We start from the raw sequence: 27,202 nt of genomic DNA on the forward strand, positions 1-27,202 counted from the left end.
CCACAGTTAACCGCCACCTCCAGAAATGTACGTGAGTCAGATGGTAGTGCTGGGGTGAGCCCACCTGCTGGCGCCCTCTCGAGGCCCGGCGGAGCACCTCCCCTTCCCGACTGGTGCCGAGTTGAGCCAGTCTGTTCCCGACAGCTGCCGAAACGATGACCGGTGCGACCGCACCGGAAGCAATGTCGCTCCTCAATGAAGCGCCGCCGCTCGTCGTCTGAGAGCGACAGCGCCCCAAGCTGCATGGATTCATCACCCAGTGGCTCACTCGTGTAATGCGGGAAGATGTCAACAACGGGAGGAGAAAGGACACGTACCTGGGTAGTATCTTCACGCTCCCTCTCTCTCTCCCGATGTCGGTTGTCCATCCGTATGGCGGTGTTGATGAGCGTTTCCAGCTGCTCAGGCATCTCACGCACGGAGAACTCGTCTCGCATCAGTGCGGAGAGTCCCTTGAGAAATAGGACCACACAAGGAATTTCCGGCTAAGCCGCCTCCCGAGCCACGATCCGAAATTCGATGGCGTAATCTGAGACCGTGCGGGAGCCCTGCCGGCAAGCGAGAAGCCGCCCACCGGCCTCGAAGACCGAGAGTACTCGGGAAGTGTCGAATACCCTTCTCAACTCCCTGGTGAAGTCGTCCACACAGTCGCAGAGAGGCGAACCGCTCTCTAATTCGATGTGATAATATATGCAACTTGTGCTCTGGAAGAGGGGAATGAGCGTGGCTGCAGCTGGAACACGAGTGAGCACTGGGTGATGAACTCCCTGCATCCCTCCGGTGCTCCCGCGTAGCGGCTTGGTGCGGGTAGCCGTGGCTCCTGGTTCCGATCCTGGTGCCCAAGAGCTCCCCGACTCTCCTCGGTGTTGAATGTGGTGTTGAACGCCGCCTCTCCTGCCGCCGTCTCACCCACCGTCGTCCTTACCCCCGCCACCTCGACTTGTGCCTGCTGGGCTGTGATGAGCGCCGACTGCGCCGTCTCCTGCGACACGCTGATGATCCCGCCCAGCCGAACCAACTCGGCGCTGATCAGATGTTGCCATTCCTCCAAGCGCTCCTGTGCACTCTTCTGTGCCCGGAGCATCTCCATGATTGCCTCCATGGAACTCTGATGGTCAGGTCTTCTGTCAGGATGGAGGTAGGTGAGTTCCAATTGTTGTAGGCAATCACAGAGACGGAGAAAGTATTCTCTTGAACAGGTTCGACTTTAATAGTAAAGAACACAAAGAGTAATACTAGGATACTATGCCAAGGGAACGAGAGAATTAGGTAATGGAGCTTAGTGGTGGTCCAGAACTGGAATCGCCCGTGTTATCTCCGAACGCCTATAGTGAAGACCTGACAAATGACAAGCAGAGGAAAGGAATGTTATATAGCCACCAAATACCAACATTCCACACACACCCCCGTGACAGCCAATCAGAAGCCAACCCCTAATAGACAGCACTAAATGACAGGGAAAACAAGTGACAGCAATCAAGTGACAGATGACAGAGAAAGTGGGAGGTTCCCGACCGTAGTCAAGAACCAGAATCGTGGGGAGCTCCAGTAGCTCACCGCGTACCTCGGACGCTATTTCGGCGTCGGGGACAACCGTGCGCGTCACGGATCTGGGGTACACAAGTTTGACTCCCGGACTCGCCGTATTTTCTCAGAGTGTCTTTCCCCCGATCTATACCCCATTCAACCTGTTTCTGTCGGTCATGCTTGACCAGAAAAAAAGCGATAAACGCTAAAAGAACCAGCTGACTGGTCAAAGTTTAAAAAAAAAAAAACAGAATCGTAACAATGATCCTCCTCTACCAGCATGACCAACCTCTCTATATACCGATGATCCTCCTCTATCATGTCAGCATGACCAACCTCTATATACTGATGATCCTCCTCTACCAGCATGACCAACCTTACATTATACTGATGATCCTCCTACCAGCATGACCAACCTCTCCATATACTGATGATCCTCCTCTACCATGTCAGCATGACCAACCTCTATGATCCTCCTCTACCATGTCAGCATGACCAACCTCTCTATATACTGATGATCCTCCTCTACCAGCATGACCAACCTCACATATACTGATGATCCTCCTCTACCTGCATGACCAACCTCTCCATACATGATGATCCCCCTCTACCATGTCAGCATGACCAACCTCTCATATACTGATGATTCTCCTACCAGCATGACCAACCTCTCCAGATACTGATAATCCTCCTCTACCAGCATGACCAACCTCTCCATATACAGATTATCCTCCTCTACCATGTCAGCATGACCAACCTCTCTATATACTGATGATCCTCTACCAGCCAGCATGACCAACCTCTCCATATAGTGATGATCCTCCTCTACCAGCATGACCAACCTCTCCATATACCGATGATCCTCCTCTACCATGTCAGCATGACCAACCTCCATACTGATGCTCCTACTCTACCAGCATGACCAACCTCTCCATATACTGATGATCCTCATATACCATGTCAGCATGACCAACCTCTCTATATACTGATGATCCTCCTCTACCAGCATGACCAACCTCTCTATATACTGACGATCCTCATCTACCAGCATGACTAACATCTCTATATACTGATGATCCTCCTCTACCAGCATGACCAACCTCTATATACTGATGCTCCTCCTCTACCATGTCAGCATGACCAACCTCTCTATATACAGATGATCATCCTACCAGCATGACCAACCTCTCCATATACTGATGATCCTCCTCTACCATGTCAGCATGACCAACCTCTATGATCCTCCTCCACCTTGTCAGCATGACCAACCTCTCTATATACTGATGATCCTCCTCTACCAGCATGACCAACCTCACATATACTGATGATCCTCCTCTACCTGCATGACCAACCTCTCCATACATGATGATCCCCCTCTACCATGTCAGCATGACCAACCTCTCATATACTGATGATTCTCCTACCAGCATGACCAACCTCTCCAGATACTGATGATCCTCCTCTACCAGCATGACCAACCTCTCCATATACAGATTATCCTCCTCTACCATGTCAGCATGACCAACCTCTCTATATACTGATGATCCTCTACCAGCCAGCATGACCAACCTCTCCATATAGTGATGATCCTCCTCTACCAGCATGACCAACCTCTCCATATACCGATGATCCTCCTCTACCATGTCAGCATGACCAACCTCCATACTGATGCTCCTACTCTACCAGCATGACCAACCTCTCCATATACTGATGATCCTCATATACCATGTCAGCATGACCAACCTCTCTATATACTGATGATCCTCCTCTACCAGCATGACCAACCTCTCTATATACTGACAATCCTCATCTACCAGCATGACTAACATCTCTATATACTGATGATCCTCCTCTACCAGCATGACCAACCTCTATATACTGATGCTCCTCCTCTACCATGTCAGCATGACCAACCTCTCTATATACTGATGATCCTCATCTACCAGCATGACCAACCTCTATATACTGATGATCATCCTCTACCAGCATGACCAACCTCTATATACTGATGATCCTCCTCTACCATGTCAGCATGACCAACCTCTCTATACTGATGATCCTCCTCTACCAGCATGACCAACCTCTCTATATACAGATGATCCTCCTACCAGCATGACCAACCTCTCCATATACTGATGATCCTCCTCTACCATGTCAGCATGACCAACCTCTCTATATACTGATGATCCTCCTCTACCATGTCAGCATGACCAACCTCTCTATATACTGATGATCCTCCTCTACCAGCATGACCAACCTCTCTATATACTGATGATCCTCCTCTACCAGCATGACCAACCTCACATATACTGATGATCCGCCTCTACCAGCATGACCAACCTCTCCATACACTGATGATCCCCCTTTACCATGTCAGCATGACCAACCTCTCATATAATGATGATTCTCCTACCAGCATGACCAACCTCTCCAGATACTGATGATCCTCCTCTACCAGCATGACCAACCTCTCCATATACAGATTATCCTCCTCTACCATGTCAGCATGACCAACCTCTCCATATACTGATGATCCTCTACCAGCCAGCATGACCAACCTCTCCATATACTGATGATCTTCCTCTACCAGCATGACCAACCTCTCCATATACCGATGATCCTCCTCTACCATGTCAGCATGACCAACCTCCATATACTGATGATCCTTCTCTACCAGCATGACCAACCTCTCCATATACTGATGATCCTCATCTACCATGTCAGCATGACCAACCTCTCTATATACTGATGATCCTCCTCTACCAGCATGACCAACCTCTCTATATACTGACAATCCTCATCTACCAGCATGACTAACATCTCTATATACTGGTGATTCTCCTACCAGCATGACCAACCTCTCTATATACTGGTGATCATCCTCTACCAGCATGACCAACCTCTCTATGTACTGATGATCCTCCTCTACCATGTCAGCATGACCAACCTCTATATACTGATGATCCTCCTCTACCATGCCAGCAGGATCAACCTCTCCATATACCTCGACCACAGCACTGGCATGCATCGCAAGCTGATAAATGTGTCTAAACTGGCTGAGTCTCTGGGCCCTGAGTACTGCAGCACTCTGCTGGATTACTATGTATTTTCTGGGTAATACTGTACCAGCGCCTTCAAAGGCAAGGGAAAGGTGAATCCCTTGAAGAAGTTGTGGTATATTCTAAGCACATTCCTACTGTTATTTACAGCACAATGAGGTTGTTATCTGGAAGGAGGGAAAGATCATAAGTGATAGAATGGTCTCCTCATCTGATTTCAAATATAGCCAGCAAGGAATAAACGTGCAGTCAAGACCACAGAGTTCTTAATTCAAACTCATGTATTTATTGCAGAGAGGCCAAAAGGTGAAAATGCATCAGTTACATACAGGGATTATTCATCATTTTTCATAAAACATGATTGTACAAAAGGATTGATGAGGTTTACATAATCATAGCCCATTCACTGTGGCTCTCACATCAAAACAAGTTTGCACATAAAATTTGTCATGTTTATCAATGGAATAGACTACTCCTTTTTGCCACCACATGGTTAAACCTGGTCTAAGATAGGCATCTTACTCTATATCACCACAACAGTGATTATTCCATACAGTTTACTCACGTCGCGGCAAATAGCAGTACAGTCTGTGGAACCGGTGGAGGCCAGAACCCCCTGGGGGTGGGAATATCTGTCTGGCCTGTCTCTCTCATCAATACATCCTTATTTATACTCTGATATCTACCAATCCTAGCACATTCTAATAATACGTTTGGTCCAATTAGATTTGTTGATTCTATATATGGAGTTTCCTCTGTTCCTTTGGTCCCAATCAGATGATCTTCTGGGGGGGGGGGGGCGTCCCGCCCCCCTGTCTCTCCTCGGGGTGTCTTCTTCCAGTATCAACAGCGAGGAGGTCTGCTGGTGGCCCCATCCTTTGCTAAGGAGGGAGAGGCCCCTGTTCTCCCCTCTGGGATGAATCAGACATTTTAACATTCCCTTTATATTATTTGATTTCCCCATATCCATGGTTTGTGTAATGAATCTATGGATTATCTAGCATTAACCCAGTACAGTCATTGCGTCTAGGTTAATACCAAATAGTCCACAAGAGCCAGCACCAACCCTTATTTACCAGACTGACACTTTGTATTACAACTATGATTTAAAGCTTATATGGTTTACACCAAGAGTGAAATGACACTCTATTACCTTCATAACCAGATTGACATTCTAAATTATATTCAAATACCTTTTATCTACTACTTCAGATAGATTAATATGATATTGGTTGAATTAGTTTCAGTCTAACCTTCTGTAAGTACATTCTTCTTTTAGCAAGTCTGTTCTCTGTTTAGACCAGCTGCCCTCTGAATCACCTACATTTACATACAGTCAACTCGAGAAGGTGTTGTTTGTTCTATAGATTAGCCATTGCTTGAGTGGGGGTTGAGTGACTGTTGGGCTGGTCTGCTGGTGCAGCTGTTTCTAGCATGGTTCCTCATTTAGCACTGACAACTGAAACTCAGTTTGTTCCAAACGGCACACCAGACTCTTTGCATATATTTCTAGTTATAGACATATGGATTATGAAATACACAGTCAATGTTACCACAAAGTTGCAGAAGAACCCTAGGTTCCAGAAGGCTTTCAGTCAGCTTGGTGCATTATGGCTGGTGACAGATGAGATCAACAGGAGTTGATGCTGTGCGGGCCAAGACGCTGCAGAAATGGGTGGGTCTTGATAAAGTCCTGCATGCAAAATCCAAAGTAGACCTTGAACGCCTGCCTCCTCCCAAGGTCTGTCTCATCCCACATGTACAGCGAGTCAACTTCAGAGTTGCCTGCTACAAAAGAGCAGACCAGCCAATATTTGAGATGCCCAAACCCTATGATCAGGATATGGGCTGGGAGAAGATGATGGATGAGGGGGTGTTAGAGCCTGTCTGGACGATTGGACCCATCCTCCCTCCTTCTCTTGTTGAGGTACTGGCCCAGAAAGCGGAGTCAGAAGAGCAAGAAGCTCTTAATAAGGAGGCAGATTATGCAAAACATAAAGTGGATGAGGAGGATGGAGAGTACGAGTGTGATGAGGATGGAGATTGGAGAGATAGACTTTGACGGTCTCTTTGATGATGATAATGATTAGTAGTTTAGGTTTTAATGTTGTGCCAAAAGAGAAGATGTACTGTAATAGTACTTTTTTGAACCGTAACAAAACATATTTCACTGGATTTCAAATTGTATAGGAAAATGTGTTAATTTGTCTATGTAGGACGAATTAGTCTTTTCACATTAGTCTTCCACTTTTGGCCTTGTTTACACAACATCTACAATATTTAGGGCATAACAGCATGATACAATCTTTATTAACATTGTATTTCCAATATTAACCTCAAATTGATCTCATCTGATGGACTACATTTGAGTAAAGTGGGAAAATAGAGATGTGATCTAAACATTTTCAGCTTTTTTTGCATTTTCTTGTCCTGAAATAGAATCAAGATGTGTTTGAATCTTAAAAATAACAATTGTACTGAATTCCTTGGGTCATTATTGTTTGGGGAAATGTTTTAATTTGTCTCTATATGTTGTTAACTTCAAAAGTTATGCTGTTTTCTTTTTCTTCTTTTTCAGGTTTTCGTTCAGGATAGGTGTAATAAAGGGTTAAAAATAAACCCCATGGGACATTATTTCAACCTGTTACCTGTTAAAATCTTAAAATAGACACTTCAAGGATTAAGAAAAAACAGGTGGCGAAAAAAAATCCAATGTTTCCATCTAGACTAATGTCATAAATAAACATTTTTGTGTTTATTGAAAATTTGTTGTAAGTGCGATGGCTGTCTGAGGGGATATGAAAATCCTGTGCCATTAGCCTAATTGTAAGAATATATTAGCGACAATTTGATCAGATTTATTTAAATAAATAAGTAGCCTTTTTTCAGGATTCAGCTTTTCCTTAAAATATAGGAAACATCAAATAAACATATTTGGAGCTCTTATATTTTTGTCATATGCAGACATGTATAATATTGAATATGACCAGGACAAATGATGATCAATAAATGTAAAGTTTTTTGGTGTGGTGCGGAAAAAAAGTCTGCTGCCATTTTGCCCCCCTTCGATGTATTCACTTATAGCCCGGGCTGTGGCGGTGCTACAGACATGAGCTCAATGGCGTTTTTATGTGCCCGAGTCTCCCAAACATGTAGAGATCAACTCTGTCGAGCAGACCTTCCTAGATCGAGCTATGGTTACTTCTCCGCACCTACTGCCTAATGCCTCCGGCAAGCTGCAAAATTGGGGCATTCGCCGGTAAGGGGAAGGTGCGGGAAAGTGGCCGTAGCTCAGCCGAGGAATGTCTGATCGAGTCAAGGCTGGTCTCTCCCAGGCACATAAAAAGGCCCATGGGCCCATGTCTCTAGCACCCTTATAGCCCGAGCTACAAGCAAATAAAGTGAAGGGGAGCAAAATATGGCAGGGGATTTTCTTTGGCACAAGACAGAAAATCTGTTTTTACGTATGCACAGATTATGCCGGTTTTAACAATGGTCCACCACTTAGATTTTCAGTATGTTAAATGGGAAGGTTTAATGATCTGAATACAACAACAATTATTTCTGTTGCAATTAGTCCTTGGTTTGGCCCTTTTTTCTCACAGATTGCCTGGTCTATTTGTTACCTGTAGATGAATGTTGCTAGCCAGTGTGGATATTCCAACCAAATAAATAAAGCATATATACGCACAACACTGTTTAGCAGGCTGTATTATCCATATAACAACGATATCTATTAAAGAAATAGAACGAGGGGCTTTGAAGGCTAATATACTGTGTACCTTTCTAGATATAGTGTCACAAGCTGCAAGTTGGTTGTTTCTTGTTGCCTAGAAACACAATGTGATTAAGAAAAATATGAAAGAATTGTTGCACTTCCCCCCTTATTCTGAGTTCTCTTTTATTTTTTCATCTCTCACCCGAGGGAATGTTGTGTAGAGGCAAACATTGACTACAGGCGAACAAAGTAGAAAGTGTACCATTAGTGAAAGGCCACGAAGACATCTTGAGAGATCCATAAGTCAAACACCAAAGTTGGCTTTTATAAAGTGCAGCGAAACTTCATGCGTCAGAAGACTTATGATTTATGGAGCCTTCATCATGTTGGTCCAGTACGTGACAGCTGGCAAAGCCATTAATCATGTGATCTGTATCTTCCTCTTCCCAAGGGGCTGATCTGCTGTCATTGATCATTTTAATGTCAACAGCATCGGGCCTGTGACACTGCCTGGAGACATTAAAGTTTAAATAAAGCCAATAGAAACATCCTCCCACATGGTTTAGTTCAAGTGTCCAATGTAATGACTTTTGGCTGGCCCTTAATCCAAAAAAAGAGAAGACCAGTCATCACAAAAGACGGTCTCAAAATGCTTGACCTGTGGTTTACGTGAGTTTATTACACGAGCGGTCAATCTCAATCAGAGAAGATAATCTCATTTTGGATTAACCTGGATGCTCACTGATGTAGTGAATATGGGAGGCATCAGTGTGGGCTTTCATCTTAATTAAAAACAGGGGGTAATCTGATTGCAGGCAGATTAGATGATGCTGAGCGTACACTTTATCCTTAGGTGACTCAGAACGACCACCACCAAACCTACACACTTAATGAATATGTTGATTATGAAGTCTTACAAAAGGGCACTTTAATCCTTTTAAGATCTAAATGATAAACAGGTACTGTATAATTACATAATTATGCAGTATAAACTGTAAATGATAGGAATTCCATGAGATGGATTTTGGAAATGTTGAAGAAGAGTTGATGCGTTAAATGGGAGATGGAAACGCCTTTACCGAATACGTTCTGATGTAGCGAACATTGTTTCCACTTTCAGTGTCTTCCCATGCATTAGAATCATTGCATTTGTTTGTCTTTGTCTCCAGACAGCATGAAACATGGCCAATATTTGCTGACTGAAAGAACAATCTCCACTTCTTCTACTCTGTTTACTGGCAGATTACAGCCATGCATTAGGCGTAACCTATGTCAACTTCTGACTAAACCTTTCTTTACATTTTACTTTGCTTATTTATTTGCAACATTTCAAAAGTGTGTCCTCTTAGCAAGCGGGGGGCCACATGTGGGCCCTCTTGAGGACGATTTGCCCACCAGCACTTTGGCGACCTCTAGTGGCTCGGGTGTGCATATTTATTAATACAATATATATATATATATATATCGAATTAAAGCCCCATTTGTTGCCTGTCGATAGCCCTTTCAGGTGACAAAATCTGTTAAGCGGTTCTCGAGTTACATGCTGATATGTGAGGCTTGCGCGAAGTACACGGTATTGCGCAAAGACTACTCCCGACTCTTGGGGCTCTAGTTACGTCAATCATTTGGCAATCTCGAAATTTATTGGACAGGGTTATAGCCAATGAGTGTGGCTTTCCAATGATACCCCATCCGGGGATGTACATGTAGCACTTGTGTCACTAACAGTAACAGCTGTTCGCCACGGACCAGTTCTAGATTCTAATGAGGAGAGGAGTAATATACACAGTTAAAGGAATGGCAGGCCAGAGACAAGGTTATAACAATGACCGGTATTTTATTCTTGACAGCACTAGCTAGACAATTACAATACATACAGACGTAAAGTAGTGAAGTATCCCTTTTTGGTTATTTTCTTAACCACTCCCTCTTTCAGGAAGGTTAATTCGATATCAAGTCCAAGGTTGATTGGATCAACACATTAGGTTCGGTTCAGACGTCTCTGAGGTTGTCACTAGCTAAAAGCTAGGTTTAAGTTTGGACATTAGATGTATCCCTTTTTCGTGAGTAACTCGTTATCTTTCTTCTGCAATTGCAGATCAGTAAACTCTATAACAGCTTATCATTCAGTAAACTCTATATCAGTTCATCATTTCAGTAGGTAAGTGTTTAAACATATTAATTTAAACCTTTAAGTGTGCAGGGAATGCAAGTACCTTATTAGGTGAAATTACCCTTTAAACTCTTCCTTTGCAGGTGTAATACGAACAAAGTACCAATGAAAATATTCAAGGTTATAGGAATGCAAATACCTTATTAGGTGAAATGACCCTTTAAACCATCTTTCTTTACAGGAGAACCATCAGCGATTCAACTATAATCAATATGTTATCAGTGAGATTCAAGTATCTTACTGGGTGCATTGACCCTTTAACTCGTCCTCTTTGCAGGAGCACATCAGTGGTTCAGGTATCTTATTGGGTGAATTTACCCTTTAACTCTCCCTCTTTACAGGAGAAATATCAGTGGTTCAAGTGTCTTACTGGGTGAATTTACCCTTTAACTCTCCCTTCTTACAGGAGAAATATCAGTAGTTCAAGTATCTTACTGGGTGAATTTACCCTTTAACTCTTCCTTTTTACAGGAGAAATATCAGTAGTTCAAGTATCTTACTGGGTGCATTGACCCTTTAACTCTCCCTTCTTACTTCTCTCGTTCAATCAGTTCGTATCATAGAAAAGGATATGATGGTCCTTGGAAGTTCTTGTGACTCAAGTTCAATTAGTTCGTTAATTCCTGATCCACTTCCTCACTGGGAATGAGGAAGGTAATTCACAATCCTACACTGTAAGATTTTTCACTGTAAAGTTACAATAGCTTACTGGCAATATTTTGCATGACTTTTACAGTAAGATTCACAATAATTTACTGTGAATGACTTCAATGCAATGTGTTGTAATTTCACAGTAATGGTAGTACAATACATTGTTGTAATTTCACAACTTCTTACTGTAAGAAATTACTGTGATATCACATTACTTACTGGCAATGTGTTGCATGACTTTTACAGTAAGATTCACAATAATTTACTGTGAATGGCTTCACAGCAATGTGTTGTAATTTCACAGTAATGGTAGTACAATACATTGTTGTAATTTCACAACTTCTTACTGTAAGAAATTACTGTGATATCACATTACTTACTGGCAATGTGTTGCATGACTTTTACAGTAAGATTCACAATAATTTACTGTGAATGGCTTCACAGCAATGTGTTGTAATTTCACAGTAATGGTAGTACAATACATTGTTGTAATTTCACAACTTCTTACTGTAAGAAATTACTGTGATATCACATTATTTTGTTGTATATATATTACAACAATGTATTGTGACTTCACAACATCAAATTGTAAGACATTTACTGTGATATCACATTATTTTGTTGTATATATATAAAGCAATGTATTGTGACTTCACAAAATCATATTGTAAGAAATTACTGTGATATTACAATATTTTGTTGTATATATTACAACAATGTATTGTGACTTCACAACATCAAATTGTAAGAAATTTACTGTGATATCACATTATTTTGTTGTATATATATTACAGCAATGTATTGTGACTTCACAAAATCATATTGTAAGAAATTACTGTGATTTTACAATATTTTGTTGTATATATATTACAACAATGTATTGTGACTTCACAACATCAAATTGTAAGAAATTACTGTGATATCACATTATTTTGTTGTATATATATTACAACAATGTATTGTGTATTTACAATAGCCTACATGTATTTTTGTAGTCCAGCTCCAGTACACTTCCTGAAGGTCACACTTTGGTTTCCTGTTGTGATTAATCACATCATCCTATTGTATCTTGACATGAAACTATTGTATGAGCTTCCTCCAGAAGTATACTGGAGCTGGGGACTATAGAGTTATGCATGTCTATCATTGTAAATTGACTGTTATTTTGCCAAATTATATAATATAATAATAATTATTTTTCAATTATTTTGTTGGCAAGTCTTTTGCATTACTTTTCAGACTTGCCAACAAAATAATTGAATAATAATAATAATAATAATAATAATATTATATAATTATAAATAATTTGGCAAAATAACTGTCAATTTACAATGGTATGCATAACTGTATAGTCCCCAGCTCCAGTATACTTCTGGAGGAAGCTCATACAATAGTTTCCTGTCAAATACTATTGGATGACGTGATTAATCACGACAGGAAACCAAAGTGTGAGCTTCTGCCAGGAAGTATACTGGAGCTGGACTTCAAAAATGCACGTAGGCTATTGTACATTAAAAACAACAGTCCAAACGCACAAATGAGGTAAGCCGGCATTTATTGTCAAAAGACAGAATTATTACAAAGAATTATATACAAAGAATTACAAATAATTATATTCTTATTCTTGAAATGGTAAATGGCTGTTTTCTTTTTTACAATTTGTGCACATTTTACCCATAGGAAAATCCCGCTCGTTGTACAAGTATCGCAGAGAAAATTCAAAGGTACTCACAGTTGCACAAGAGTTTCGGACAGAGAAACGCAATGGTTTGAAAGCTCTGCGTTGCTAATAAACATTTTAAATATTATTTTATAAACTGCTGGTCAACACTGCTCAAAACGGCTTTAGCTGGCTGATGCGCCTTGTACATCGAGCGTTTCGCCAGTTCTTCAGAGTTAATTATGGGATTTTATTGTCAAAAGACAGAATTATATTACAAAGAATTATATTCTTATTCTTGAAATGGTAAATGGCTGTTTTCTTTCTTTTTTTTTATACAATTTGTGCACATTTTACCCATAGGAAAATCCCATATTAACTCTGAAGAACTGGTCCTCTGCGAAACGCTCGTTGTACAAGTATCGCAGAGTAAATTCAAAGGTACTCACAGTTGCACGAGAGTTTCTAACAGAGAAACACAATGGTTTGAAAGCTCTGCGTTGCTAATAAACATTTAAAATATTATTTTATAAACTGCTGGTCAACACTGCTCAAAACGGCTTTAGCTGACTGATGCGCCTTGTACATAGAGCGTTTCGCCAGTTCTTCAGAGTTAATTATGGGATTTTATTGACAAAAGACAGAATTATAATACAAAAAATTATATTCTTATTCTTGAAATGGTAAATGGCTGTTTTCTTTCATTTTTTTTTTTTACAATTTGTGCACATTTTACCCATAGGAAAATCCCATATTAACTCTGAATAACTGGTCCTCTGCAAAACGCTTGTTGTACAAGTATCGCAGAGAAAATTCAAAGGTACACAGTTGCATGAGAGTTTCGAACAGAGAAACGCAATGGTTTGAAAGCTCGGCGTTGCTAATAAACATTTTAAATATTATTTTATAAACTGCTGGTCAACACTGCTCAAAACGGCAAAACTAAGACAAAGTAATCATATTCGTGAGTAAAATGGTAAATGGCTGTTTTTTTTTTTTACAATTTGTGCACATTTTACCCATAGGAAAATCCCATATTAACTCTGAAGAACTGGTCCTCTGCGAAACGCTCGTTGTACAAGTATCGCAGAGAAAATTCAAAGGTACTCACAGTTGCACGAGGGTTTCGGACAGAGAAACGCAATGGTTTGAAAGCTCGGCCTTGCTAAAAAACATTTTAAATATTATTTTATAAACTGCTGGTCAACACTGCTCAAAGCGGCTTTAGCTGACTGATGTACCTTGTACATCGAGCGTTTCGCCAGTTCTTCAGAGTTAATTATGGGATTTTATTGTCAAAAGACAGAATTATATTACAAAGAATTATATTCTTATTCTTGAAATGGTAAATGGCTGTTTTCTTTCTTTTTTACAATTTGTGCACATTTTACCCATAGGGAAATCCCATATTAACTCTGAAGAACTGGTCCTCTGCGAAACGCTCGTTGTACAAGTATCGCAGAGAAAATTCAAAGGTACACAGTTGCACGGGAGTTTCGGACAGAGAAACGCAATGGTTTAAAAGCTCGGCGTTGCTAATAAACATTTTAAATATTATTTTATAAACTGCTGGTCAACACTGCGCAAAACGGCAAAACTAAGACAAAGTAATAATATTCGTAAGTAAAATGGTAAATGGCTGCTTTTTTTTTTTTTTTTTTTTTTTTTTTACAATTTGTGCACATTTTACCCATTCACACACTGACGGCAGCGGCAACCATGCAAGGTGCCAACCTGCTCATCGGGAGCAAGTAGGGGTTAAGTGTCTTGCTCAAGGACACATCGACATGCTGCCCGGGGAGGAGCGGGAATCTCCGGATTGCCAGACGACTGCTTTACCTCCCGAGCCACTGTCGCCATGAAACTAGTACTTCCAGGTCTTACCCGAAAATGGAACTAATGAATACACTTTATGCACTCACTCAAAAGAACAAAAGAGGCACAGGGACGACAGGAGCATGACAATTGTCTTTGCAGACTATTCAAAGTCTATCAGCTTCCGACGAAGGGTGTTCACGTGAGGGGACGACAGGAGCATGACAATTGTCTTTGCAGACCATTCAAAGTCTATGAGCTTCCGAAGAAGGGTGTTCACGTGAGGGGACGACAGGAGCATGACAATTGTCTTTGCAGACCATTCAAAGTCTATGAGCTTCCGAAGAAGGGTGTTCACGTCAGGGGATGACAGGAGAAGGACAATTGTCTTTGCAGACCATTCAAAGTCTATGAGCTTACTTACGAAGAAGGGTGTTCACGTCAGGGGACGACAGGAGAAGGACGATTGTCTATGCAGACCATTCAAAGTCTATGAGCTTACGAAGAAGGGTGGTCACTTGAGGGTTGATGGCGCTTCGCTTCTTTGCCCTGGAGCCTTTCTCTGGGTTGATGCCCAAGAAGCACCTGTTAATAAGCAAAGATACGTTTCAGTTTTAAATAGACTCAGCATTTATCAAGGTGCTCACCTGTGTTTTTTCCCACACCACACCCTGATGAAGACTGCTACTAGTTCAAACTTGTTGGATCATCCTCACAGTACAAATATTTGTTTAGCCTAGCAGAGTGCCTCATGGTACCTCTAACATAATGTTTACTTATCCGAATTTTGAAGCCATACTAAAATGTGAATTAAACCATTATGTCAATTTCTTAACAAGATAGCAGCAACATCAAGTGATGGTGTGGTCCCAATTCACATAGTTGGTTCCAGGCTTCATACTCAAAGCATTTAATCTACTTTATGGCCTCTGTAGAAAGGCATGGACTTAATAGCCAGATAGTCTTTGCATGATAAGTCTTACTGATGACATTGATCATGTGTTCAGAGTTTTAAAATACCTTTGGATGAACTCCAGTGTGGATGATCCAACGGAAGGATACTCCAGGTTGAAGACATAGTAGCTGGTGAATAAAACAGCTACCCCATGCAAAAATAATGGGTGTGGGCCCATCACAACTTCTCCCTCGATGGATAGCATCCATCCAGAAGGCTGCATTGTGTCACCTGAAATGAACAGATACCCTGTCATGCGTTATTGTGGATAGGTATACATTCCTGCAAGGACATGACACAGAACTAGGGCTGTCTTAAATACTTTGAAGCTTCGTTCGATGGGCATGGGATTCGAATATGAAAATAAAATTCGATTATAAAAAAAAAGAAAAAAAATGCATATATATATATATATATTTTTTTTTTGTTGCAAAATCAACTCTGCCTCTCTTTGTTAATAACAACAAGCAATGCTGTTATTTAAGATGAGGTCGCACTGACAGATTTGTGTTCATTGTGCTGCTTTTATAAAGCCTCAAATGACGGCTTACAATATTTCATGAAAGCTGAAAGATGAAATCGTGAAAGTGTTTTGTTTGTCTAAGATTTAAAAAGGTTTAAACTTTACAGCACTGACAAAGTTGAACAAAGTGCTGTACAAGTCCCACAACATTACAAAATTAAAAAGAATTTAAATATAAAATAAAAAAATATATATATTTTTTTAATTTCGAAGTGGACAGCACTTTTCGACTCCACCATCAGATGGGTATAGGCTATACTTATCAGCCTGTAAAAGATAGTCCCTGTGCAGATAGGAAAATCCGGCTAAAGGACAAAGCAACTCCTAGCCCTCCAGTTACAAGCGCAGATGGAATGGAGTCATGCCAGCTCAGGATATTATTTATAAGCGTCATATGTGTGCCGTATCACAAACTGCCTTCTGTCAGATTTCCCCCCTCGATGCAAAGGAACACAAGCTCATCCCTGAACATTACATTACCTTGAATTATCAAACAGGGGGTGCTTGGGAGTGCTGCAGTATTCACATCAGCAGCAGTGGCACAGGTCTGCAACAAAGTAACACACAATAGCAGATTTAACATTATGAAAGGATGAAGATAAGCTAATCCACGCACTACAGCTCACCACACATCAGCTCGGCCCATTTGGAGCAACTTGGGGGTTAAGTGTCTTGCTCAAGGACACTTCCGACATGCGGACAGTCAGAGCCAGGATTCGAACCACCAACCCTACGGTCGATGAACGACCATCTCTACCAACTGAGCTTCAGTCGCCCCTAATGTAATCACTCGCATTTAAAATATTTTAATATTTAAATAAATAAAACTTACATCAACTTCGAGCAGTAGTTTCTCCGTAGGCTCCTTGAAGTACACCATAAGGAGCAGGACGATGCAGGCACCGATCTCCGAAACCTCTGGATCATATCTGGCCAGAACATCCCTGATCTTCGTGTTGTCCAGTTTCTGGCAGAACTGCAGGATGGTCCGTCCTCGATGACACAGGGCATCTTTGATCTTTTGAAGGACATCGGTGTCTGTCAGGAGGCCAAAGTGGGAGAAAAGCCCCGTCTGAGAGAAGAGAAAAGGCCATTCTTCTTTGACCTCCACCATCGTTGGTGCAGGCATTTTGTTCAAGTAATGCCGCAGGATGACGTAGGTCCTCTCCATCAAAAGTTCTGCTCTCGCTGTCCCACCCATCCCTTCCTCTGTGTACAGACATACAAACCAAGTAACAACAATTAGATTTGATGTTGCCACATCTGGGAAATTGAGTGGCAAACCTTTAATTGTATGCTCTCTCATCATTACTCATTCTGAATATTAAGGTGGCCTTTTTGCTTAATGTGGGATGTTTATTCAGGTGTCAATTCACCAAAAGTAAAGTAGATTGCATGCCTGAGTAGATGTTCCGCAGATCCCTTTTCAAAGCCGCCAAGGTTTCCTCTGTCTCCCCGTCCGGTAAGTCTGCTGGGCCCCACCTCACACACCTAGGGATAGGAAGGAATCATAGGTTAACTCAATACTATTGGGGGAAATTATTAGGGCTGACCCCTATTAGTCGATTAATCGGTCGAAAGGAGAAGTAGTCGACTGCCAACCTCTTAGTGGAATACATAAAAAAAAAATTGTATTTATAATATATATTTTTTTATCATTCTTTCCAAAAGAAAAGAGGCCTCTAACGCTAATGGCACGCATACCAGAGGCTAACTGCCTACGAAAACAGGCACAGAGGCACTGAAAGAGGATTTCACCCATCTAATGAACACACTAGACTAGACAAATATCAAGATGTATCCATCAGTGGACCAATTGCATGCTTTTGCAGAGGACAAGAAGCCTTCAGTCGACTCCTCCAGACATTAAGCACCCCCCACAGCCCAAATGGAATGATAAAAAAAAACTATATATAAATATATATATATTCTACTTTATTTTTTTATTTTTGTCGACTAACTGCACATTTTGGCCAATCATAGTCGACTATCCAAATCCTTAGTCGGGGACAGCCCTAGAAATTATATAAAAAGAAATATACACATAATTTAAACATTCAATCCAAATAACCTAAGTTAGTCTAGCATGGCAGTGCCACTTTAACCCCTAATTGCTGCGAGTGTGAATGGAAAGGACACTGGCGCCGTTTGTTTTGCCACCCCTACCCGTATTGGTCGACAGGACCTCTCATCAGCCTGGACTCTCCTGCCACACCAGTGGGCCGTCTTTCCTCTCTGCCTCTGCGGTGTCTAGCCAGAGTGTTGTTCCTGCTTTTATACTCCACTCTTGTTTTTACTTGTTGGAGAAGAGAGTGGCATCCGTCTCCAACAACTTCACCTCGCGTGCTAATGTCAGCAAAGGATTTTGGATGGCTCCTGACAATTGTTCGGACGATGCTGAGGCACGTGGTTCTGGTTGGGTTGTGCTCGTGCTCCATCATCTGATCCACCAAAGCGTTCACAAAGGCCCTTCTCTCATCTGGCTTTGGTCTCTCTTCTTTTTCCACTGCACGTTGAATGGCTGTTGACATCCGGTTCTAGTTGACATAAAACTCTACATGCCATGCCATGCCAGGCTGTGAAGACTGTGAAGAGTGAGTTTGAAGTGCATAGGGGAGTACTTGGGGGGCTGCACAACAGAGAGTGCGGGAATGATTGCATAGAGGTGTTCGGAGAGGACAGAGTGTTCACAGAGCTTGTTGTTGGGGAACTTGAACCAATTGGATGGGGAGGGAGCACCTCCATATTAAGGGTTACTAACCCTAGAAGGGACAAAAACAGTTATGCCAATGTTTCAAGGGTATAGTTCTGAAGGCCTCTACATGCTACAGCAACTAACGCAACTGCAACACAACATCAGCACGACTTCAACGCAACATGTTGCAGAGGGTGTTGTAGAGTGTGTTGTGAGCAGGGCCGCCTGGGAGAAATGCGAGGCCCTGTGCGAGATTTAACGCGAGCCCCCCCCCCCCCCCCCCCCCCCCCAAAAGGTTAAAAAAAAATATATATATATATATATATATATATATATATATTTTTTTTTTATACAGTCAAGATATTCTTAAATAATAGCGCTGCCCGAGGCGGGGCATGATACAGTCAACATATAGCCAAAGAGAGAGCGAGAGAGAGCTCCCGTTCTACAGTCAATATACAGTGTACAGAGAGAGAGAGAGAGAGAGACACATTGGAAAGAAATTGAAATGCTATTTGGCCCTAAACAGAGAGTACACAGTGGCAGAATACCTGAGAACATGTGTGTTTGTCATGTGTGTGTGTGTTAGAGAGAGACTAGAGCATGTATGAGAGATCCAAAAGGACAAAGATCAACACTTAAATCCAACAAGAAGAGGGTCTATACCAGAGAAACCAAAGCAGCAAGGAGCCAATGGCCGACATCAGCTAAATAGGCTAGCCAGGTACTGTGACACCAGGCCACACACAGCTTTGGCCAACGGCCCAACGCTACCCAAGCTACACAAACGACCATTCACACACAGCACATGTCGTATCTCCAAATGTTGTGAAGTAGCATATGTTTTGCCTGGAAAAAAACATCGTTATTAACAAAACATTCGGGAGGGGAAGGAAGGAAGAGTGGGGTAATGTCATGACATTTTCATTAATCCTACCTGCACAAAAGGAACGCAGGGCGAAAGGCCGCAACACAGGTCTCCACGTTGACGAAAGGCCTCTCGCTGTCGGGACAAATAAGCTATGGCCAGAGCCTTGTCATGGTGCAGGCCCGACTACATCTTCTGTCAAAGATGATGTCGTAGTCAGAGTGCCAGGGCCTGCTATTCTCAAGGCTAACTGATAGCATCAAACGAACGTTCCCAGCTGACGCTAAACAGCTAACTGGCTAACAGTTAGCTCAATCAGGCACCTGGCTGTATGTAGCCGCATAGCTTGCTTCTGCGTTCTGCAAGCTATGTGGCTACATACAGCCAGGTGCTCTCACCAGGCACACACCGTTAGCTACTAGTAGTACTATATTAGCTAGTCGACCAGTTTGGCTCCAGAGAGAGAGAAAGAGAGATAGGTCAGGTCCACGGCGGGAATATAATCATAGGTTGACTCACCATAACGCAGTATCAACGCGGCGCCAATGGTAAAGTTGGAAGGAGACTTTCTTGGCCCACGGTGTAATTTCTTCTTCTTCTTCTTCGAGTACTTTCCGGCAGACTGGACACCTTTCGGCGTATTGCTGCCTAACAGATTTATCTGCTCACAAGTTCTCTTCTCCTTCTTTTGAAAAGACATCCACTCGCCTCGCTCCTCTGAATAGCGCTGAATTAGATCATCCCTGTACCTCGTGTGTCCGAGAAGAGCCCGGAAACACTATCCTAAAATCTGTAGAGCAGCAAATCCGCAGAAACCGGAAAACTGCAGTCTGCAGAGCCGCAGAGGCAGGAAGTCAGACACATTCTACAAACGTGTCTAATGTGAAATATATAAGCATATAAGCAAAACTAGATTTTAGGTCTGTGATGAAAAAGGGCCTCGCGGGAAGGGGGGCCTCAAAAAAAAAAAAAAAAAAAAAAAAAAAAAAAATTATTTTGCGAGGCCCCCCTTACCGCGAGGCCCTGTGCGACCGCACTGCTCGCACACCCCCTGAGGCGGCCCTGGTTGTGAGGATGTTGTTGCGTACCTCTCCCCAAAATCGAATCTGAACAACCTTGCGTTGATGTTGCGTAGCAGTGATTGGTTGGTTAGCGAATGGGGGGCGGGGCTGTCATAGAATAATATTGGTCCCGCAGGGAGGAATACCATCCTCAAGTTAATGTAATTTATACAAATGGAAGTATTGATTTCGCCGTAACGAATCATTAAAAAAATATACCGTTAACTGGAATATGTTGTTTCTTTACACATATGTTGGATTATGTAATTGGTTTGATTTTTTTATGATTTCCGTGGATCGCTTTGTATATATTCTATAGTTTAGCTATGTGGAAATGGTTGGGCTCATTTGACAAAAGACGAGTTGCTGTACAATACGCCAAAAGCTGTTTGTTTATACATGCCGTCGTTCGTTCACAATTCCACGCTAAAAAAGGTAAAGACAAGCCGCAATCGAAGCTGATTTCCTGGAAGCGGAGTTATGAATGGTTTTCTGCGAGGAGCACAAATTATATTTTGTCGTCCGAGACACACTATTCCAAGTGCATAATTTCACATTATTTTCACTTATGTTTTGTGTTTTCTGTTGTCTTTCTGTGTGGACCCCAGGAAGACTAGCTCGCCACTTAGGTGACAGCTAATGGGGATCCTTTTAAACAATAAACAACAATAAACACACTGTACACACACCACATACTGTTGTTTATCATTCATGAAATGCAACAGATATTATATAGGGATATTGTTATCGATTACGTTGTATGCATATATTTTTACAATTACTGTATATATATTGCCTCAATGTCACAACTTACTGCATACATATCTCATCATAGCACAATACTATTATAGGCATATTCAACGTAAATCAAAATATCTATATAAAAAGCAGCCATTTACCAAAATGTCCATAAGCTTTACTGCATTTCATAAATCATAAACAATAGGTGGTTGTTGTTATTTGCTCATTTCTATATTGTATAATATAATTATACAATATAGAAATATCTATATGCAATATATAAACGAGCAGAAACTACCTAATGTTATCGATGTATAAATGATGCTTCTTTTTCTGCTTGTTATCAATGGGTTGGTTGAGAAGGGAAGTTTCATCTATCTAGGGAACCTATAGCTACATCCGGGTACAATGTTGCATAGGCTGTGCGTCGATGTTGCAGAAGCATAAAGGCAGAGTGTCTGCAACACTGTTGCATTGTCGATGTTGTGTTGCAGTTGCTTCGCAGTTTCTGTAGCATGCAGACAGGGCCGCCTGGGAGAAATGCGAGGCCCTGTGCGTGATTTAAACGCGAGCCCCCCCCCCCCCCCCCCCCTAAAAGGTTAAAAAAATTATATATATATATATATATATATATATATATATTTTTTTTTATACAGTCAACATATTCTTAAATAATAGCGCTGCCCGAGGCTGGGCATGATACAGTCAACATATAGCAAGAGAGAGAGCGAGAGAGCGAGAGAGCGAGAGAGAGCTCCCGTTCTACAGTCAATATACAGTGTTATCGCTGCACAGACCCGGCAATGCCCCTGACCCTCCACCAGATCAAGGCCAGAGAGAGAGAGAGAGAGAGAGAGAGAGAGAGAGAGAGAGAGAGAGAGAGAGAGAGAGAGAGAGAGAGAGAGAGAGAGAGACATTGGAAAGAAACAACCCAAAACCAGAGCCAATTTAAATGCTATTTGGCCCTAAACAGAGGGTACACAATGGCAGAATACCTGAGCACTGTGACTGACCCAATACTAAGAAGATCCTTGACTAGGTACAGACTCAGCAAGCACAGCCTAGCCATCGAGAAAGGCCGCCATAGGCAGACCTGGCTCCCAAGTGAAGACAGACTATGCACCCACTGCACACAAGATGAGGTGGAAACCGAGCTCCACTTCTTAACAACCTGCCCACTATACCAAGACATATACTTCCCACAAATTGCAAACACCCAAAGAGACTTTGAAAACATGGACAATAACTCAAAACTCCCATACCTACTGGGAGAAATACAAAAATGTGAAATAAAGCCCATTTGAATTGAAGAGAGAGAGATAGATAGAGCATAGATAGAGCATGTCTGTGTGTGTTAGAAAGAGAGAGATAGAGAGAGAGCATGTCTGTTTGTGTGTGTGTGTTAGAGAGAGAGCATGTATATGTGTGTGTGTGTGTGTTAGAAAGAGAAGGAAAGATAGAGAGAGAGAGCATGTCATTTTGTGTGTTAGAGAGAGATATAGCGCATGTCTGTGTGTGTTAGAAAGAGAGAGAGAGAGAGAGCATGTGTGTTTGTGTGTTAGAGAGAGAGAGCATGTCTGTGTGTGTGTGTGTTAGAGAGAGAGCATGTATGTGTGTGTGTTAGAGCAGTGGTTCCCAAACCTCTCCTCGAGACACCCCAGCCGTTCCATGTATTTGTTAAATTCCACCACCAGCACACCTGATTCAACTAATAAAGGGCTTGTTAAGTTGAATCAGGTGTGCTGGTGGTGGAATTTAACAAATACATGGAACGGCTGGGGTGCTTCGAGGAGAGGATTGGGAAGCACTGTGTTTTAGAGAGAGAGAGAGAGAGAGAGAGAGAGAGAGAGAGAGAGAGAGAGAGAGAGAGAGAGAGAGAGAGAGAGAGAGAGAGAGGAGAGGAGAGGAGAGAGAGAGAGAGAGAGAGAGAGAGAGAGAGAGAGAGAGAGAGAGAGAGAGAGAGAGAGAGACAGAGAAGAAAGAGAGAGAGAGAGAGAGAGAGAGAGAGAGAGAGAGAGAGAGAGAGAGAGAGAGAGAGCTCAACGGCGGGAATAGAATAGGTTGCATGAAAAACTCACCATAACGCAGTATCAATGGCAAAGTTGGAAGGAGACGACATAGACGCATTTTCCGTGGAGATGAAAAGTACCAGTCCCTTGGGAGTCCTAGTTTATCTGCCACACGTTAGCACTCGATAACTTAGCAATTAGCTAAAGGCAGGGACGCGTAACTAGCTAGCATTAGCTAACGCTAGTTAGCTAGCGTCCCTGCCTTTAGCTAATTGCTACTAGTACTAGCCGACATAGCTATAGCCTGACTGAAGGTTCTAACATGCAACAACTTTCATCTTCAGTCCATCTGCCGAACATCCTCTTCGTCTTGGCAAAGTTGGCATAACCATCATACTTGGTATTGATAACAAGCTTATGGCACACAGTGTTATTTCTTCTGCTCCATGCTGCTTTTCAAAAAACATCCACTCGCTCCTCTGGATAGCGCTGAATAGATCCTGTATGGTACAAACGTGTCTATCTGCAGAGCAGCAGAGCCGCAGAAACCGGAACACTATTCTACAAACGTGTCTATCTGCAGAGCAGCAGAGCCGCAGAAACCGGAACACTATTTTACAAACGTATAATGTGAAATATATAAGCATGTAAGCAAAACTAGATTTTAGGTCTGTGATGAAAAAGGGCCTCGCAGGAAGGGGGGCCTCACACAAAAAAATAAAAAAATTATAAAAAAATTATAATAATAATTTTTTGCGAGGCCCCCCTTTCCGCGAGGCCCTGTGCGACCGCACTGCTCGCACACACCCTGAGGCGGCCCTGCATGCAGAGGCCTTAAGTGTCATGTGAGTCTAAATATGAATTTACCTTTATTAAAACCATCCATCAGCTTCCGACACTGGATTGGTTTGAGGTATCGGACCAGATCCACCCTCTCTATTAAGGCCAGATCTTCAACACTCTCCACTCCAAGATCCTCAACTAGGGTGGTCAGTAAGTCATCAGGGAGGCCGGGTAAATATGACCAAACTGCTTCCTTTATAGCTTCCATTACCTAGTCTCATTGATTAGGGTCAATCATGAATCAGTTTGTGCATATTCCCTACTTGTCTGTTTGCAGTGCACTATATGCGGTTAACTGCCAACATGTGCTCGCTATACAATCAACAATACAAATTTAAATACAAAATCAACTATCTTAAGGTTACTTAATATCCTGCTCCACTTACGTCTGTCCTCACGTCTGTCATATCCTCCCTTTCCTGTTTAAACTGCTCCTGGAAAATAATGGTGGAGCGCAATAAGCATCTGATCGTGCACGTTGTATGCTGGAAGAGGATAGTTGTCCAGTACATCTTCGTGCTTAATGCACACATAATCCTCTTGGGCCACTCCTAAGTATATGCGGTTAACTGCCAACATGTGCTCGCTATACAATCAACAATACAAATTTAAATACAAAATCAACTATCTTAAGGTTACTTAATATCCTGCTCCACTTATGTCTGTCCTCACGTCTGTCATATCCTCCCTTTCCTGTTTAAACTGCTCCTGGAAAAGAATGGTGGAGCGCAATAAGCATCTGATCGTGCACGTTGTATGCTGGAAGAGGATAGTAGTCCAGTACATCTTCGTGCTTAATGCACACATAATCCTCTTGGGCCACTCCTAAGTCACAGTACACACCCATGTCAATCAACTTCACACAAATGTGTTTCTCCAAGACAAAGTGGACAGAGTTTTGGGCAACAATGACCAGCATAATCTTCCCCATGTGAAGTCCTTCATCACTGTTCCCAAACAAGATGAACATCCCTTTTCTGTAGTCTGTGCCTTTGACTGTAACATTGTTACAAGCCACTGCAGACTGAGACTCAAATTGACAACTGGCTACAGATGCCCTGATCTTGTTGTTGTAATCATCCAAATAAAAAGGCAGTCCCCTTCTCTACCTGTATAACAGGAGGAAACAAGTTTCCCGCACTCAGGTAGGTCTGGAGGAGTTGGTGTCTCTCTGCTAGTGTTTTGCACAGATTTTTGAAATTGTGCAATTTTCTGGCACACTGTTTGAAAAAAGTGTGTTTGCTTTCAAACCGCAGAGTCCACAGGCGAATAAGTGGGCCAAAGTGGATGATTAGATCTGGATAATGGCCAATATAGTGATGCTTTGGCTTCAGGGGGGCATTGGGGAATAGCCTTTTCCTGTTGCATATGTACTCCTCTGTGATGACTTTCAGATATGCTACCTGGCCTTCTGTAATGACTGGTGCACAGATAAGCTCAACCATCTCTCTCAGCTGCAAAATGAGCTGCCACACCTCATTGTCACAGGGATCTTTAATCCTGCCACCCACCAAGAGAGGGAGTAATCTAAGGAAACACCAGTTTTGAAATGCATGCCCACTTAGTTTGTCACTGCTGGGAGAGAGGTCTGCTGGTTTGTCCCTACCATCGTTTCCTTCATATCGGAACTTGTTTTTGCACTGATTTAACTGCAGGTAAGTAAAATGATTCTCCTGGACTAAATGGCGAATATATAAAGGAAGGTCATAAGCCATGACTCCCTCAAATAAATCATGGCCTAGACATGGTGGGAGGCCAGGCTGGCAAACATGGAAATGAGAAAGCTGGTTGAAAGGAGAGTCAAACTTGATACCGCATACAGAGTCTGTGGCACTAGTTTCCAGGTCTTGCAAATTACTTGTGTATGATTGGACCGTTCTTGTGGCACCACACAACACTGGATTATTCACAAAATCCTCTCTCTGTACCTGACAGTAGCGACAACAATAATTAGACCGACTGAAGTTTTCTAAAAATCCCCCAATAGAATGGGATCCTAAGTTGTCTCCTGCAATGGCAACCAAAGAGCCCTTTAGTACAGTGCCATCAGATATGACTACACCTCTCTCCTCCAAGATTTTGAGGTCCTCAAGCACACAAATGCTTGTGCATTTAAGTGTGACACTTTAGCCTCTCTTATCAAGCATTTGAAGACACACATAAAGGGAGGAATGGAATCGCCATGTCCATTTAGAGGTTGTGATTGCAGGTTCACAAACGTAATGACTTTTGCTTCACATATTTCCAGGAAACACAAGGATTCAGTTTTAGATGACTTGGTACTAGACAAGTCTACAGAGTCATTGCCGGAACCCAGTCAGTCGTATTCAGAAGCTGCTGGTGAACATGATGATGAACCAGAAGTGCCATTAGCTGTGGACGAAACCCTTTTTTTACAGAACCTTACACTTTTTTATTTGAAATTGCAATCTAAGCTACTCTTACCGGCAAGCACCATACAAACCATTATTGAGGACTTTCAAAATGCTCATGAACTTGGCCTGTCTCATTCACTTAACGTTCTGAGTGAGAAACTTGGAATCCCTCAGGCCACTATAAGCAGCATGGTTGATGAACTGAACAGAGAGAATCTACTCACACTCTATAACAGGGGAAGACTCAGTACAGATGCAAAGAGGAAGGCTGCTTTTAAAGAGTGTTTCAACCATGTTCATCCCGTGCCTTTGCTCTTGGGCAATGATGAAAATGACAAAGAATGCTTTGCTCAGTATGTACCTATACATGAGACATTGGTGACACTGTTAAAAAATTAGTCTCTACGAGAACAGTATAAAATGACACGTTTGCAGCAATCTACTGATGCTGTCTATCAGGATGTCAAGGATGGAGAAGGATTTCAAAGTAATCCAATGTTGAAAGCTGACCCTTCCTCACTTGGTTTGA

The sequence above is a fragment of the Notolepis coatsorum genome (genome assembly GCF_963971535.1).
Source record: "Notolepis coatsorum genome assembly, chromosome: 13".
NCBI lineage: Eukaryota > Metazoa > Chordata > Actinopteri > Aulopiformes > Paralepididae > Notolepis > Notolepis coatsorum.